General features: G+C 61.1%; 1 protein-coding gene across 5 annotated transcripts in view; it reads left to right on the top strand.

Annotated features, from left to right (window-relative positions):
- The window catches only part of MYT1 (myelin transcription factor 1), a 48,805-nt gene that overhangs the window by 4,945 nt on the left and 29,441 nt on the right, over window positions 1-14,419 (top strand). For 4 of the 5 annotated variants that reach the window (XM_045194962.3, XM_045194961.2, XM_045194960.2 and 1 more), the window contains exon 2: window positions 10,181-10,278. The exons of the other annotated variant lie outside the window; for it this stretch is intronic. The gene's annotated coding sequence lies outside the window, so the exon portion shown is untranslated. The remainder of the gene's footprint in view (window positions 1-10,180; window positions 10,279-14,419) is intronic. 5 annotated transcript variants of the gene reach the window in all.

Genomic DNA, 14,419 nt, shown 5'->3' with positions numbered 1-14,419 from the left:
CAGCCTGGCATCCCCGGCCGGTCACTGGGTGAAGGAGGTCGGTCAGGACTTGTTTGTGAAGAGAAGGAGGCATGGGCATGACCCCGGTGCCCCCTAGAGCTGGGGACAGAGTCGTGCAGCAGCCTGACCCCTGGGCAGCCCCAGGCTCCCCAGGGCCGCAGACAGTTGGATCTGGAGGACTGTAGACCCCGGAACCCCTGGGCTCTGCCCCCCCTGGGTCCACAGGGCCTAGAGGTGAACCTGGGAGCTCATGCAGGCCAGTGGGCCGCTCCTGCCCACTCAGGCCGAGCGGCAGTCCCAAGTCCTTGGAGCCAGTACACCTGCTTAGAAGATTCTGGCAAAGGGAGACTTCCCGATGGCTCCTGGTGCCAGACGGCAGCCCCTGGGCAGAGGTGACCCCACGCGGCAGGCAAAGCCCTTGGGGCTGAGAGGGGCCTCTGTCCCAGGTATCACAGCAGCCGTCACAGGAAGGCCCTGTCGGGGCTCCGAGGTGGCAGGGAGCAGTGGGTGAGCGTGTGCCCCCAGCACCCTCAGCCCTGACCCCAGTGGCTCTGCTTGCGGCTGGAGCCAGGCCCGGCTGTTTTGGGCGCTCTCCCTGGTGCTGCCCAGAGCCTGGGCCCCGCCTTTCTCCTCCTGCCCTCCTCTGGCCTGGAGTTACCTAATGTGCCCACGAGGACATGGTGACTGTGTGAGCATGGGGTGGGGGTGGTGGTTGGGGCCTGCAGGGTACAGGCAGCTCAGAGCTGGGCCGACCTCCGTCCGGGTGGCCCCATGCCTGGGCAGCGGCCGCGCAGCTGGGCATGCGGGTTTGCACGGCCCAGCACTGGGCACAGCGGCAGGACAGAGTGCAGAGGGGTTCTGGGGAGGTGGACGCACTGGGGGCCTGTGCTCCTCCTGGATGGAGACCCTGTGCTGTGGGCCCCACCCCCGCAAACGCCTCCGTCAGCAAGGGCGGCTGGCGTGACAGGAGTGATTGCAGCTGGGCCAGGGGTGGGGGTGCCGCTGGTCACCTGATCTGCGGGCCGGCAGGGCACTGGGCAGCCAGTCAGGCGCACGTCAGTCACTCCGCCTTGCTGGGAAGAGCGCTGTGCCTGCCCCGCCCTGGAGGGCCGCCCTGGTCCTGTTGTTGTGGCCTCCCTCGCCCCAGCTCCCAGGCCCTGCCCCCCCCTGCCCCCCCCCTCCCGTGCGCTTTCTTTGTGAACTCATTCATGAATAAACCAGGAGTTGAGCGTCTACACATGCAGTTTTAACGGGAATTTTGTGGTGACAGTTTACAGGAAAACGGTCTCCGGAGCCGGCGTCATTAGGACATGAGTCAGCCTGGAAAACGCTGTTTCCCAGAAGGGTCAAGAGCAGCTGCCTGGGGCCCCCACAGCCCCGTCCTCTCTCAGGCCCCTCCCAGGCGGCCCAGACCAGCGAGCTGCGGGGTCTGGGGGCGGAAGTCCAGGTTCTCACAGTACTTTCTGTCTTCCGTGAATGCTGAATTTTTCCAAATGTTGCTTTAAAAACTCAAACTGAGAGAGAGAGAGAGAGAGAGAGAGAGAGAGAGAGAGAGAGAGAGGTTTCACATGACTTGAGATGCTGCTGCTCTTGGACTCTGGAGTGTGCGTCAGAGACCAGATGCGTGACGCGCTCGAGGGGAAGCACAGCCTGCCAGAGGCTCCCTCGTCACTCTCGGCACTGCCAGAGCTAACCGGGCCCGTCTGCGCCCTTCCCGCCCTCGCTGGCTCGGTGCACGGGGAGTCAGGCGCATTTCCGGTGCCAAGGGGCGCTTTGTCCATCGCTTCATCCCGTTTCCGTTTCTGAGTTCGCCCTTGCAAACACAGTGCTATTTGGGGGCAGTGACAGAAGCTCGGAGGCCGGCTGTGAGCTCTGCCAGGGTTAGAGCAGTGGTTGGCAGGGGGCGGGAGGGTGGTAGTGGACCAGCACAGGGTGGGCATCACCGCCTCATGCCACCGTCCTGCCGTCCTGGGCTCTGCGCCTGCAGCCCCACCTTCAGCCGCGCCCCGGCAACTGCAGGGGTCGGCCTCGGGGGCAGCCGGGTGGTCGTGTGTGCTGTGTTGTGGGGCTGATTTGGACTGTGTCCAGAACAGAGCCACTGTGGAGGCTGTGTGTGCGTGGTAGGCCCTTGAAGGATGGGTGCTCCATGCTGCCCAGGGTGGCCGGCGAGTTGCCAGTGGGCACACCGTAAGCTAGATGTTAGAGCCGTGGGCATGCCACCTGGCCTCGCTGCTGACAGCCCACCTGCCCCCACGCCTGGCTTCACGCCTTGCTGTGTGGGGCGTCGGGCTGAGGGCTCTGGCAGAAGCCACCTGGGGCCCCTCCTGTTCTCCCGTCTTGTTGCCTAAAAGCCGCACATTGGAGAAGCAGCTGAAGGTCAGGGTCCCAGAGCTGCAGTCCTGGCGGGCTCTCGCTGGACCCAGGGCCGCACCCCCACATGCTCTCTGCTGGGGCGGAGCCTGTACACTCTGTGACACCCAGGTGCCTGCTGACAAGGTCCAAGAGTGTCCCTGGCCTCCGAGACCTCAGACCTGCAGCAGCAACATGGCAGGTGTGGGGCCCTGGGGTGCGTGAGCCAGGCCCACAGGTCTGAGGGCCCCCGACCTGACCCGGCATCCCCGGGTGTTTGGCTGAGTTGGCTGGTCGTGGCCTTCAGTGTTCACACCCACCGTGTTCGTGGAATTCTGAGAGGGACCAGCTTCAGGTCCCTGCAGAAGGGCTGCTGGTCCTCAGCGAGGCGTTGTGGAGGTCGAGCTTTGCCGGCGACATCGGTGCTCAGAGCGGGGGGCCCTGCCAGTCCCGGGGTCCTGGACAGTCACCCACGGTCCAGGGTCCCATCCTCGGGGGCTCAAAGCTCCCTGTTCTGTCACAAGACCTGAGGGAACAGCGGGCTCATGTGTCAGTTACTGGTGGGCACATGAAATTGTGCCAGTTCTCACACCTTCTTCCTGGCCCCCACGTGTGTGGCAAAGATGGGGCCTTGAATTTGGAAGGGCTTGCTGCATGGTTTCGCCGGAGGATGGGCCACTGCCTGCAGAACAGACACACTTGACACTTCTGTCACCTCTGTGCCAGCGGTCGTGCTTCCTGTGCCCTGTGGGTAGACTGCCTCACCCCGTCTTCTCGCCAGGCCCCGAGGCTGGCAGGCCAGTCACCTTCCCAGGCACGAGGTGCAGCTGGACTGGAAATGACTCCCTCAGGGCCACCCAGCCCCCATGACCCAGCCCCCTCGGCCCAAGGTGTCACCCCGGCTGCTGTCCTGCCTGTATGGCCCTCCCAGGAGGTACCCTTGGTCTGTGTCTGGCTGGCCTCCAGCCTTATCATCTGTCCCCAAAGTCAAGGTCTCTGACCTGCCTCCCCAGTGGGGCTTCACCTCCTGCAGCTGGAGTTTTCTCTTTCAAGGCCTCGTACAGGTGCTACCCGGGGCCCTCGGTGGCCTCTCTGACTTCACTCTCTCTCTCACGTGACTCAGCCTTGAACCACCTGTCTCGGCAGCTCTGTGAAGACACTGTGTCCACCTGGCATGTGTCCCTGCTCCCTCTGCGGGACACCTTCCAGCCCAGGTCCAGCCCACCTGGCAGGGATCTGGAGGCAGGTGCTGCCCTGGGTTCCCTGGGCTGGACACGCCACTTGCTCCTCAATGCTGGTTTTGAGGTCGAAAGGAAATTGAGGTGAGAGGAAAAGCTCCTTAAATGTTCCATGGACGAGTTTCTGTCTGAATTTTCCGTCTGCTCCGGGCTCCGTCTGAGGCCGGCTCTACTGCAGGTGACCGGCAACCACGTCCACGTGGCTGAGCGATCTCACGGAAGGGCTGGTTTTGGAGGATTGAGATTTTTCTGTGACCTCCTTGTATTTCCACCCCAGCTGGGGAGGCTTCCGGAGGTCCCTGAAGCAGGTTACCTGGGAGGGCTCCCCTCCCCCGACACACACAAAGTGGTTGTGTCCACAGTTTGTGTGACTTGTGACAAGTGGGGACGCACCACCTTCTCTCATGCAAATTCTGATGCTTCTCAGAAATGCTCCTGAGCCGCCAGGAAAGTCAGGGGGACCCCCAGATAGGGCCCTGCTCCTCAGAGCATCAGGAGTGAGACAAAGGCTGGGTTTGGCGTGGCCCCCGGCAGGCTGGGGGCTCCAGGCCCTGGTCCTGCCATCCAGATGCAGGCGACCTCGGCTTCCATCCTGAACCTGCGCAGACAGGCTCGGCTGGTGGAGCCAGATTCCAGTCCTTCTTACAAGGCGGGTGCGCTCCCAGGCAGGGGTGCGACATCCGGGTGGTAGTGGGCCCCCCCAACCCCATGAGGCCCCTCATGGCCCAGAGTCCCACTGAGCGGCCTTAAAAGGCAGCAGAGTGCTGCTGGGCATTGCTGTGAGGGTCCCCACCATGCGGAGCCACTCCGAGCCCTGGAGCTGGGCATGATTTCAGTCCTCAGGGACATCAGCCCTGGAGCTGGCCCTCCTCCCCAACAGGAACTGGGGGTGGAGAGAGAAACCAGGGCTGTGGTCAAAACCATGGCCCCCAGGGCCATGCGGCCCCAGAGTGGCCTGGGCCTGGTGGTGGGGGGTGTCCCCCGCCTGGAGTGTCCTTTCTGAGTGGGACGGGGCCGAGGGCACAGACCCTTGAGCAGCTCCTCTGTTTACTCAGGACAGAGCCCATTCTGCTTGGGTTACCTGCAGGAGCCCCAAACCCAGTGTGGTTCCGAGGGGGAAGGAAGTGCCCTGTCCCCAGGCTGGGCAGTCCTGACTAAGAAAGGGTGTCCAGGGCTCGGCATGAGCGGTGCTGGACCAGAGTCCCGGGAAGGCCCTTCCTGGACCCGGGAGGCCGCTGTGTACTCTGGAGACCAGAGACCTCTGCAGGACCCCAGGCCATGCCCCTGGCCGCCCACCCCCACCTGGGGGCGAGGCCCATGCCACCCGTCTGTCACGTTGCCTTGTCCTCCTCTGCACCCCAGGAGTGAGACAGCCTGGTCGGCCAGCGCCCTCCTTTCCTGAGCTCCTGGGGCAGCCCAGGCTCTGGGTTGGAGGGGGGGCAGGGGGCAGCAACCGGACACGGAGGAGGGGCAGGTGGTGATTGCAGAGGCCGGGGAGCTGTGGGCAGGAGCAGGGGACCGAGTAGATGGCTTCCCAGCATCTGCCTGGCCTGGTCCGTGGGGTGGGTCAGGGGCAGTCAGAGGGAGGCCCCACCCTAGCACCTCCTGCATACACGCAGCCCTTGGGCTCCATCTCCCTTGGGCTCCCCCTGGTCCTCCTCACCCCCTATTCTTCCAGCCTTTCCTACTGGCCGGGAGGGCTGCCTCCCCCGGCTCCTCTTCTGGGGTGGGGAGCACGTGTGCCAGCTCTGAGAGCACCCTGGGGCCCCATCAGCCCTGATGAAGGTGGCGATTGGGGTCAGAGAGGACCCCTGGGGGGGTCCGCGCGGGCGGCAGGCTCTCTGGGAAGTCCTGCTAGCTGCGGCGTGGAGCTCTGGCGCCTGCACTCTGGGCACCTGCCAGAGGCGGGAGGCCTGGCTGGGCACCACTGTGTCGCTCCCAGGGGATGTGTGGCCTGGGGGGGTGGGGGGGTGGGGAGGACACCTCCTCCAGTCAGGCTGGGACCCGCCCTCCCCTGCTGGTGGGCTCCATGACAGGCCGCCTGGAGAGCGTCCTGTGGTTTGGTTTGGAAAGTCATTATTACCGCGAGCACTTTAGCTGCTGTTTTTACAGCCCGGGGAAGGTTAAAAGAAATAATAATAATAATGTAAGAGAGGCTCAGCCCCAGTAACTGCCTGCAACGTGCTATTTGCATTTTTAAGGAAACACTTCTTTGAGACGGCTTGGGTGAAAGGTCACCATTTGCATATAAATGGAAAAGAAAGTGCGTGAGGCTGGAAGTTACTCTGTATTATTTTCTCAGCGGAGAGCTGCCGGTGCAGAGATTAAGGGACACGGCTTGCAGTTGGCTTTTATTGAATAGAGAAAGTACCAGCGAGGCCGATTTGGAAGCAAAATAATGAGAGAAATGTGCAGAGCGATGGAACTGCCGGCTCCCCGCCCCCCCTCTCGTTTTCACGTAAACTCAGCAAAAGCAGGTCTGTCTTTGCTCCGCTCAGCAAGTCTTCATTTTATTCTCACCGAATCTCAGTTTAAGGAAAAAGGAAAGAAAAGGAGCAAAATGCCTCACTTGCCCCTTGGCCTTGTTTGCATTTCCTGCCAAACGCTGGCCCTTGGGTGGGGCGCCAGCGCTGCCTGGGGACCCCTACCGCAGCTGTGACTCCAGGGGAGGAGGTCAGGGGTGAGAGGGCACCCCATCTTGAAGGCCTGGGGCTGCAGGAGAAACTGAGGAGGGCAAATATGGGGTCTGCGTGGGGCCCGTGCTGTCCAGGACACAGCTGCCACTTCCTTTTCCCTCTCTGGGCTGTCAGGCTCTCCTCCGGAGCCAGCACCGCCCAGGAGGCCCCGGCAGCTCTGGGGAAGCCAGGCCCAGCTAGTTGGAGCAGGCCTTGGACAGACCTTTCAGCTGCCCCATCTCCGGCTTTCAGGAACAGCCCCGGGGTGCGAAGATGGAGACTGGCACCTGGGGGGCCTGAGGACCCCAGGTCCTGTCTGCAGTCTGTCCTCACAGAGATGGCCTGTCGCGGAAGCCAGGTCTGTGTGCCCTGTCACTGTGACAGATGTGTTTTGAAACAATCTCAAATGCACGGAAACGTCTCCAATACAGGGCAGAACTGCCTTTTCAGAGCCACCCGAGAGAACGTTTGTGAGCGTTCCCCCAGAACACCTGTGCAGGGCATCCCCATGCTCACCTGCGCCATCTGTCGAGGGCGGGCACAGGACCCCCTGCACCCAGCTGCTGTGTCTCGCTGGTCCCAGTCGGTCAGACCTTCTGAAGAGGGCTGGTCAGTTTGTCCTCAGACCTGCGGTTTGGGTTTGTCGGTGGCCCTGTGACCCCGTGGGAAATATTCGGGGACACCTGGATGGGTGGCTCTCCTCCCTGGTCCTGAGGTTGCAGCTTTTGTCCCTGGGTGCCGCCCACCGCCCCTGATGCCGGGAGTCTTTTCCTTTGCAGTCAGTCAGTTTGTGGGGGACGATGCTTGGGAATGGCGGAAATCCTCACTCCTCATTTATTCCTCTTTATCGCTAAGTGGGCAGACACAGCCTATTCTATCCATGGGGCTGTGACTATGAGATTTGTCAATGAACAAATCAAGGCTGCTTCCTAGGACGGCACCGGTCACCCCAGGCAGAGCTGCAGTGCCCCCCACCCCAAGCCCCATGCCTTCCGGCCCAGCTTTGGGCTCTGTGGGTTTGGCGTTTCCAGGTGGGCGGTGCGTGGGTAAGCAGCCGTGCAGTGCCGTGTTTCCATCTGTGCCATGCAGGAGCACTTGGCTCCTTTGTACTGCCAGATACGATTCAGTGGCATCTTGTCTTACCCTTTCGGCCGCTGATGGACACAGGGTTCCTTCCACATGATGGCTGCTGGCAATGAAGAGCAGAAAAGAGCTGTGTCCCAGGCCCTGCGCGGAGGTGTGTTTGCATTCTCTCGGGTCTACACAGAGGGCTGGAGTTGTGGGGTCCGCGTGGCGACGCCATGCTTGGTACTTTGAGGAGCTGCCAGGCGTGTTTTTCAAGGTCATTGTGCCAGTTTTCATTCCCATCAGCAGCGTGTCGGCGTTCCCGCTTCTTCATATTCTCTCCAACACCAGTTATTGTCTTTTTAAAAATTATAGCCACCCCTCCTCACCCTGGGCACTGTGGCTCAGTGGATTGAGCACTGCCCTGCGAACCAAAGCGTCTCCTGTTCGATTCCCAGTCAGGGCACATGCCTGGGTTGTGGGCCAGGTCCCTAGTAGGGGGCGCGCAAGAGGCAACCACACATTGGTGTTTCTCTCCCTCTCTGTCTCCCTCCCTTCCCTTCTCTCTAAAAATAAATAAATACTATTTTTTAAAAAGGGAAGAAAATTATAGCCACATTGGTGAGTTTGTGGCTTTGATTTGTGTGCCCCCAAAGGCTGCGTGTGCCGTGGCATCGTTTCGGGACAAATGTCTGCTCGCCTCTCTTGCCCGTGTGGAAATCGGGCTGCGTGATCACGGGGTTGACGAGTCTTCACGCATTCTGAATACCGGTCCCCTGTCGGATACACGATTTGCAAAGTTTCCCCAGTTCACGGGCTGCTGGCTCACCTGACTGGTGGTCGGTCACGTAGAGAAGTTCTGAACTTTGATGCAGGCCCGTCGATCCGTCGACCCGTTTTTCCTCTTTGACTTGTGCTTTTAGCGTCCTATCTGAGATGCCACTGCCCGAGCCAGAGGCAGGGAGGGAGGTGCGCTCCTGTGTTCTCTACGACTTTCAGCCCCGATGCCGGGTTGGATCTGTGACCCTCCATGAGCTGACTTTTGTGTCTGGTGTCAGCCCTTGCGACCTCACTGTTTGGCCTCCAGCCGGGCGCATGCGGGGGCTTCGTGTGTGGCCTCTGTGCCTCAGATAGGAGGGTCTGGTCTGCGAGGTGGCTGGGCCACAGGCAGGTCCCAGGGGACCCAGAGGCCCCTGGTTGTTTCCCAGCAAAACAGAAGTGCTGTCTCCCAGCAGTGCCTATAGGTTGCTGCCAGCAAGTCCCCAGGGGAAGGAAGAGCCTGCAGGGCAGAGCTCATTTGTGGGGTGGTCTCGGGTGTGGCCCCATCACTCCTCACTCCTCGTCCCAGGGGCCTGACCTCTAGGCACCAACATCCTGCCCTGCTGCTGTGCCCAGAGGGTGCAGGAGTGGCCTTGGAGGGGACGGGGCGGAGCGGATGCCCAGGCCAGGGCTCTGCCTGACCAGGTGGGGGCCAAGGCTTCCCTTCCAGCCTCCTGGGCAGGTGACAGCAGAAAAGCCCCTGGGAGCCCTCGTCTCTGTCTCCCATCAGACAGAAAGCCAGTGGCCCCCACCTCCACACTCACTCCGCTTATCCCCATTGGGCGTCTCCAGGAAGCAGGAGGGACCTCAAGGGGGTCGACAGGGTGGGGGCACCTGGTGTGGAGGGACCGTCCTGCTGGCACCCCAGACTTTGGCCCTTATGTCCTCCCTCCAGCTGTCCCTGACACATGCCTGTCACCTCACAGATTTACCTATGTCCCCGTGACAAGTAATTCCCCGTGAGCCTCTCTAATCTGCCAGGTGTACAGGTCTCTGTGCTGCCTGTTCTCCTGGACAGGGTGTGTGGAAAGGGGCCCCATGGGCTTTGCCTCGGGTCTCCCAGGATTTCCACCTGTGTCCTGGGGTGGAAGACACACCCTATGGGTGGTTGACTGAGGCTGAGGGTCCATCCTCCCTCTAGCTGTGAACCCCCAAACGCTGGCCCCCGAGGGCCTGCCCTGGTTTGGAATTCTGAATCCTTGAGTGCTGATGACGCTGAGGGCCCTGGAGCTGAGCAGTCACAGAGTCGCACAGCTCCTGTCTCTGGTCCAGGCCAGCCCTCACCGTGCCCCCTGCAGGGGATCCGTGGCTCAGTGAGGGGGACACACAGTAGGTACCCAACTGGCCCTTTCTAGGTGTCTCCTTGACAACCAGGCTGCTGCTCACTGGGTCCCGCTCTTGGAGGTCCCAGGAGGCCGTTCAGTGGCACAGACTCACTTCCAGCCACGAGGATACTGGCACCACAGGGATGCCTGGGGCAGAAGAGGTGGAATTCTAGAAAAACTGCGTTGCGGGGGGCCATCTAAAAGGAGGAGGCATGGCGGGTGTGACAAAGCTCTGCCTGACCTGCCTTCGGAATCCAAACCCCCTTTCAAGGAGCGGCAGAGAGCGGCCGCAGGAATTTTTATTTCCTGTTTTTATTGTTGGTTACTAATGACCTTCCTTTGAAACGCGGCTGTCCTGGAAAGCCGGTTGTCATGGAAACAGGGAGTGCCGGCCGGGGATAGGTACACAATGCGCTTCTTTGTCAGGTCCAGCTGATGCCTCAGCCTCTGCCTGTGAGGAATTAAATGTTTGGCGTTGCTGCAGAGGCAGAGGCCATGCTGGACTCCAGGGTGGAGGCGGCACAGGGTCCCCCTCAGGGCCCCACACCAGCCCCGGCTGGAAACACACAGAGTGACCCTTCCCTGGGACAGAGAGCCAAGTTCCTAAGAGAGCTCCTTCTCCTGTCCCTTGTGTGTCCTCTGGTGGCTTCCCCTCCTTAGCTCCTGCCCCCAAAGCTCGCACTCACTGTCCCCTCTCTCTGTCCCTCAGAAAATGAGTTCCGGGGCGAGCTGCTGAGCCAGAGGTGGACGTGCGGGGACAAGGCCAGCTGCTGCAGGACCCCGAGGCTCCCGGACAGGCGTGGCAAGGTGAGGTGCTGGAGGGCTGTCCTGCCCCAGGCCCTTGTCACCGTGCGCCTGGAGCACACACAGGTGGCTTCCTCATGGGTCCAGAGTAGGCAACAGACAGGTGAGGGTGAAGGCTGTCAGTGATCTGGTCCCTTTAGATTTGAAGAAAGGAAAGTGACTGACTAGCGCAAACCCGCCACGGGACAGCTGCCTCCCCTCATTGCCCATGTCCCGGCCCTGTGGCCCCTTGGCGCTGGAAACGGGCCTCCTCCGTGCCTGCTGTGACTGCAGGCTGACAATCCCTGCAAACTGGTGTGGTGTGTTTGCCTCGCTCACTTCAATCTTCCCAGGTGGCAGCAAATGGTTTGTGCTGGCGTAAAACTCACTGGTGGTGAGGGCCCTGGCCTGGGACACTGCGTGTGCCGGCAGCCCCACCAAGCCTCCCATTTTAGAACTTCCCAGGATGCTCTCTGGGTGAAGCCAGGCCTCGGGCCAGGCAGCCCTCAGAGATGGAGGTGCAGGTGACGCAGGCGTAGTGGGCCTTGCTTCCTGGACCTCAGACTCTGATGTCCTTTCCCTCAGGCCTGTCCCCCCAGGGGTGACAAGGTGTGGACGAGGGATGGGAAGGGCTGCGAAGTTTTCGGTCGTGGCCTCACCCGAGGGCTCTGTGCCGCACAGACTGGCGTCTCTTTACAGCCGGGTGACCGGCTCGCATGGGGTAGTGGGTCCGTTGCAGCACCTCCACCCAGTTGGTGCTCCACAGGGCTGCCCGGGGCACCCGGGGCACCCGGGGCAACAGGAGCAGTCAGTGACTCCAATCCCACTTTAGGTAAATGTTTGGCACTTGGTTTGTCATGGGTTTTCTGTGTTGATGTTAATGTTTTAAAACACCGAATTAACCTATGATTTAACCTTGGTCCCTGAGTTTTTGTTTCACCCTTAAACCTGCACTGGGGTGCCCGCCTCGCTGGCCTCGCCCGCCACAGCGGAGCAGAGGTCGTGACCACAGATGTCACGGGCAGCCACAGAGGTATCGCAGGCCCAGCCCCCTGCGGAAAGCAAGTCGCCCCGAAGCAATTGGAATAGCAATGTCGAAGGTCACCGATCACACACCACACAGCAAATAGAATAGCGATGAAAAAGCCTGAAATGTTTTGAGAAATAGTTTGTGACGCAGAGACACGAAGTGAGCAAACAGTATACGAGAAATGGCGCCGGCAGGCTTGCCCGACGCGGGGTTGCTATGAACCTTCAGTTTGTAAAAATACAGTGTGTGAGAAGCACCTCGGAAGGAGGTCTGCCTGGACTTGGTCCGAGGTCCCGGGCTGTGGGGGAGGGGTCGGAAGGTGGCGGTCCCCATGGCTCTGGCGTGACGAGCTTGGGGGTGGGACCTGCCACAGACCAACCTGTGTGCCACGCCGGGCTCTCCGGCAGCGGCCTGTTTCACTGGACTGAGTTTTCTGGCTGGACGGGGCAGGCAGGGCCTGAGCTGCTGTTCTGATGAGGGGTGTGCGTGAATGTTGGTTTCAGGGCAGCAGAGAGGCCAAGGCCGAGGCAGTGGCAGGACTGGCTGCAGACGGGAGGTGGGTGAGGCGTGGAGCTCAGGGATGGGGGCCTCGGAGTAGTGCGCGCTGTGTGGGAGGCTCCCGCCGGCCTCTGGGTTCAGCACCAGGGCTGTGGACAGCTCACCGCTGGGTGGGTAGGGCCCCTGGAAAGAGTTGGTGGTTGTGTGATTGGGGGGGTGCTGGGCGCTGTGTGTATGTGTTTCTGCTTAAGGAGAAAGGGACTTGGTGTTGATTGTTGGTCCTTAAAGCTCTTCTTGCCCTCGAGGAATGGAGTAACGGGGTCCCAGGCTGCAGGCTAGTCCGTGGATGGCTAGAGGTATTCAGTTGAGATTCAGCCAGGCCTTCTCCCTGCTCCTGACGTTGGCTCCTGACCAGGGAGGGAGGTTACTGGCACCGGCACCGCCTCACTTGATGTGCCCCAATTCCTGCCTCTGGGCAGGCGGGGTGTTACACAGAAGGACTCAGACATGCTGCTTTACCAGGGGTCCCTGTGTAGCTGTGATTTTTAACTGGGGGCTGGAGTGGGCTGGGGTCCCTGCTTAGAGAGGTCAGAAGAACCCTTCACGTGTTAACTAGTGCTCTGTGGGTGTCCTTCCTGCAGCCACAAGGGAGGCTGGTCTCTTCAGCTGCCAGGAAGTTGAACTACGGGGGGGAATGTCAGGAGAATATCAGATACGCAGTGGGATGCCCTGGGGGGGACAGGGCTGTCACTGAAGGGAGCGGGGGTGCTGTGCTGGCTGTCAGGTAGTGCCATGGTGCGGGCAGAGGGTTTGGCCTCCGAGATTGGAGGGTGGAAGGCCAGGCGTGTGCTGGGGTTCTGGAGGCAGCAGCACCTGCCCATCTCTGAAGCTGACGGATGGACCATGATCCGCACAGGTGTGCTCCGAGAAAGGGAAGTGGGGAGGCAGTGCCGTGGGGTGGGTGGGGTCGGAGGGCTCCATGGGAGAGGGGCAGAGAGCCTCCTGGAACGCTTCCCTGAGGTCCTAAGGGGCTCGGGACGGGGTCAGCCGCAGTGCCGTCCACCTGTGTGAGCAAGTGTGGCCCTCGCTGGGCAGTGAGGGAACAGAGCTTGCCCAGACCGTCACCCTGCCTGGGAGAAAGGGGACACTGGGCAGGTGCTTTGGAGCCAGTAAGGTGGTGACAGCCATCTCTTGTGTCCCTCTGTCGTCCTCACCATGGCCTGAGGCCCCCTGGGGGTCAGTGACGCTCCCCCTTCCTCTCATCTGCCCCAGGGACACTGTAATCCACGCACTCTTGTAGATTTAACAAATTGTTCTGAGTCCGTTCTCACTCTCCAGCTCTGTTAGCTGTTGGAATGGATTCTGAATAAAGAAGCACTGACTTGTCTCCTCCTGCAGCTCAGGGCTGGGTGAATGCCCCACGGGGCCCAGTCCAGGCCCTCAGAGATGTTCCTGGCTGTCCCTGCTTGTCTGTCCACCCGTCCATCCTCAGGGCACGTCTGCTGAGCAGTGACGGAGGCCATGGTCTCTCACTCTGCAGGACACAGCGACCCCGAAATGGGAACGAATGAGTTTGTTTCGGGTGGGACTGGGGGCTGTGAGGGAAAGGCGCACCCTTTGGTGTGGCTGCTGAGAGGTGCTGCGGCCCTGAGGCAGCCTAAATGGCCTTCGGTTTTCACCAACCCACGGAGCCTGTCCTCCCCACCAAGGGTCCTCTTGAGCTGTCCCCTGACCCCCTTTCCCTGGAGTGAGGGACCCTAGGGTGCTGTGGGTGGTGCTGCAGGGCCAGGGTGACAGGTCGTCTAGGGCTTCTCTGGGCGGGGTCTCAGCGGAAGGGCAGGGATGCAGCATTGGGTGGGGTGCAGGAACGCTCCTCATCCGGGAAGGCCTGGGAAGAGCTGAAACGAAAGGTATGAAAGAGAGGGAGAGAGGCAGGGAGGGGCACCCTGCAGAAACCACCCCGGAGTCCCTGAACTTGGGGGGCGAAGCCTGTGGGCCGCGTTGACCACACTCTCGCACACAGAGCCCCCCATGTCCACGGTGTCGCTGGCCAGGTCTGAGTGCCGTTCTCTCCCCTCTGCCCAGCTTCCAGGTGGATCCCCAGTTCAGAGGCTGCTGACCGCATGTGCTTGTTTGGGGCCCAAGTTTGTAAACGTCGGACTCAGGGAGGCCAGAGTGGGCGAGGGTGGCGTGCAGACAGGTCTGAAAGGGGCCAGTCTCCACGGCGCACCTGAGAGCCACCTGCACGGAGAAAGAGCCCACGCAGTTTCTCTGGACTAACAAGTGTAGAGTGGAAGGGCACGGCAGTGGCAGCCCCGGGTGAGACCTGCGTCACTCAGCCAAGGTAACCGGAGGGCCAGGACACCGGGGCTGCATCTGTGCTTGTAAATTACCCTCCTCCCTCTTTCCCCCATTGAAGACAAGACTCATGAAGCATTCCCAGGGCTCAGAGCCTGGCTGGGGAGCACAGGGGTGTTCTGAGGGGGCTCCTGCCCTGGGAGGAGATGGGACTGGGGTGGCTTGGCTGTGAAAGGGGATCTTGTCACTCTCAAGGAGGGACACCATTCAGTTTTTTGTGGGCTGCAGGAAAACAGGAACGCGATGGGGCTGTGCTTGGAACAAGGGAAGGGTTTTTGA

Source organism: Desmodus rotundus, chromosome 6 (assembly GCF_022682495.2).
Source record: "Desmodus rotundus isolate HL8 chromosome 6, HLdesRot8A.1, whole genome shotgun sequence".
NCBI lineage: Eukaryota > Metazoa > Chordata > Mammalia > Chiroptera > Phyllostomidae > Desmodus > Desmodus rotundus.
The sequence above is the reverse complement of the archived record's forward strand: the minus strand, read 5'-3'. Positions and strand labels throughout refer to the sequence as shown.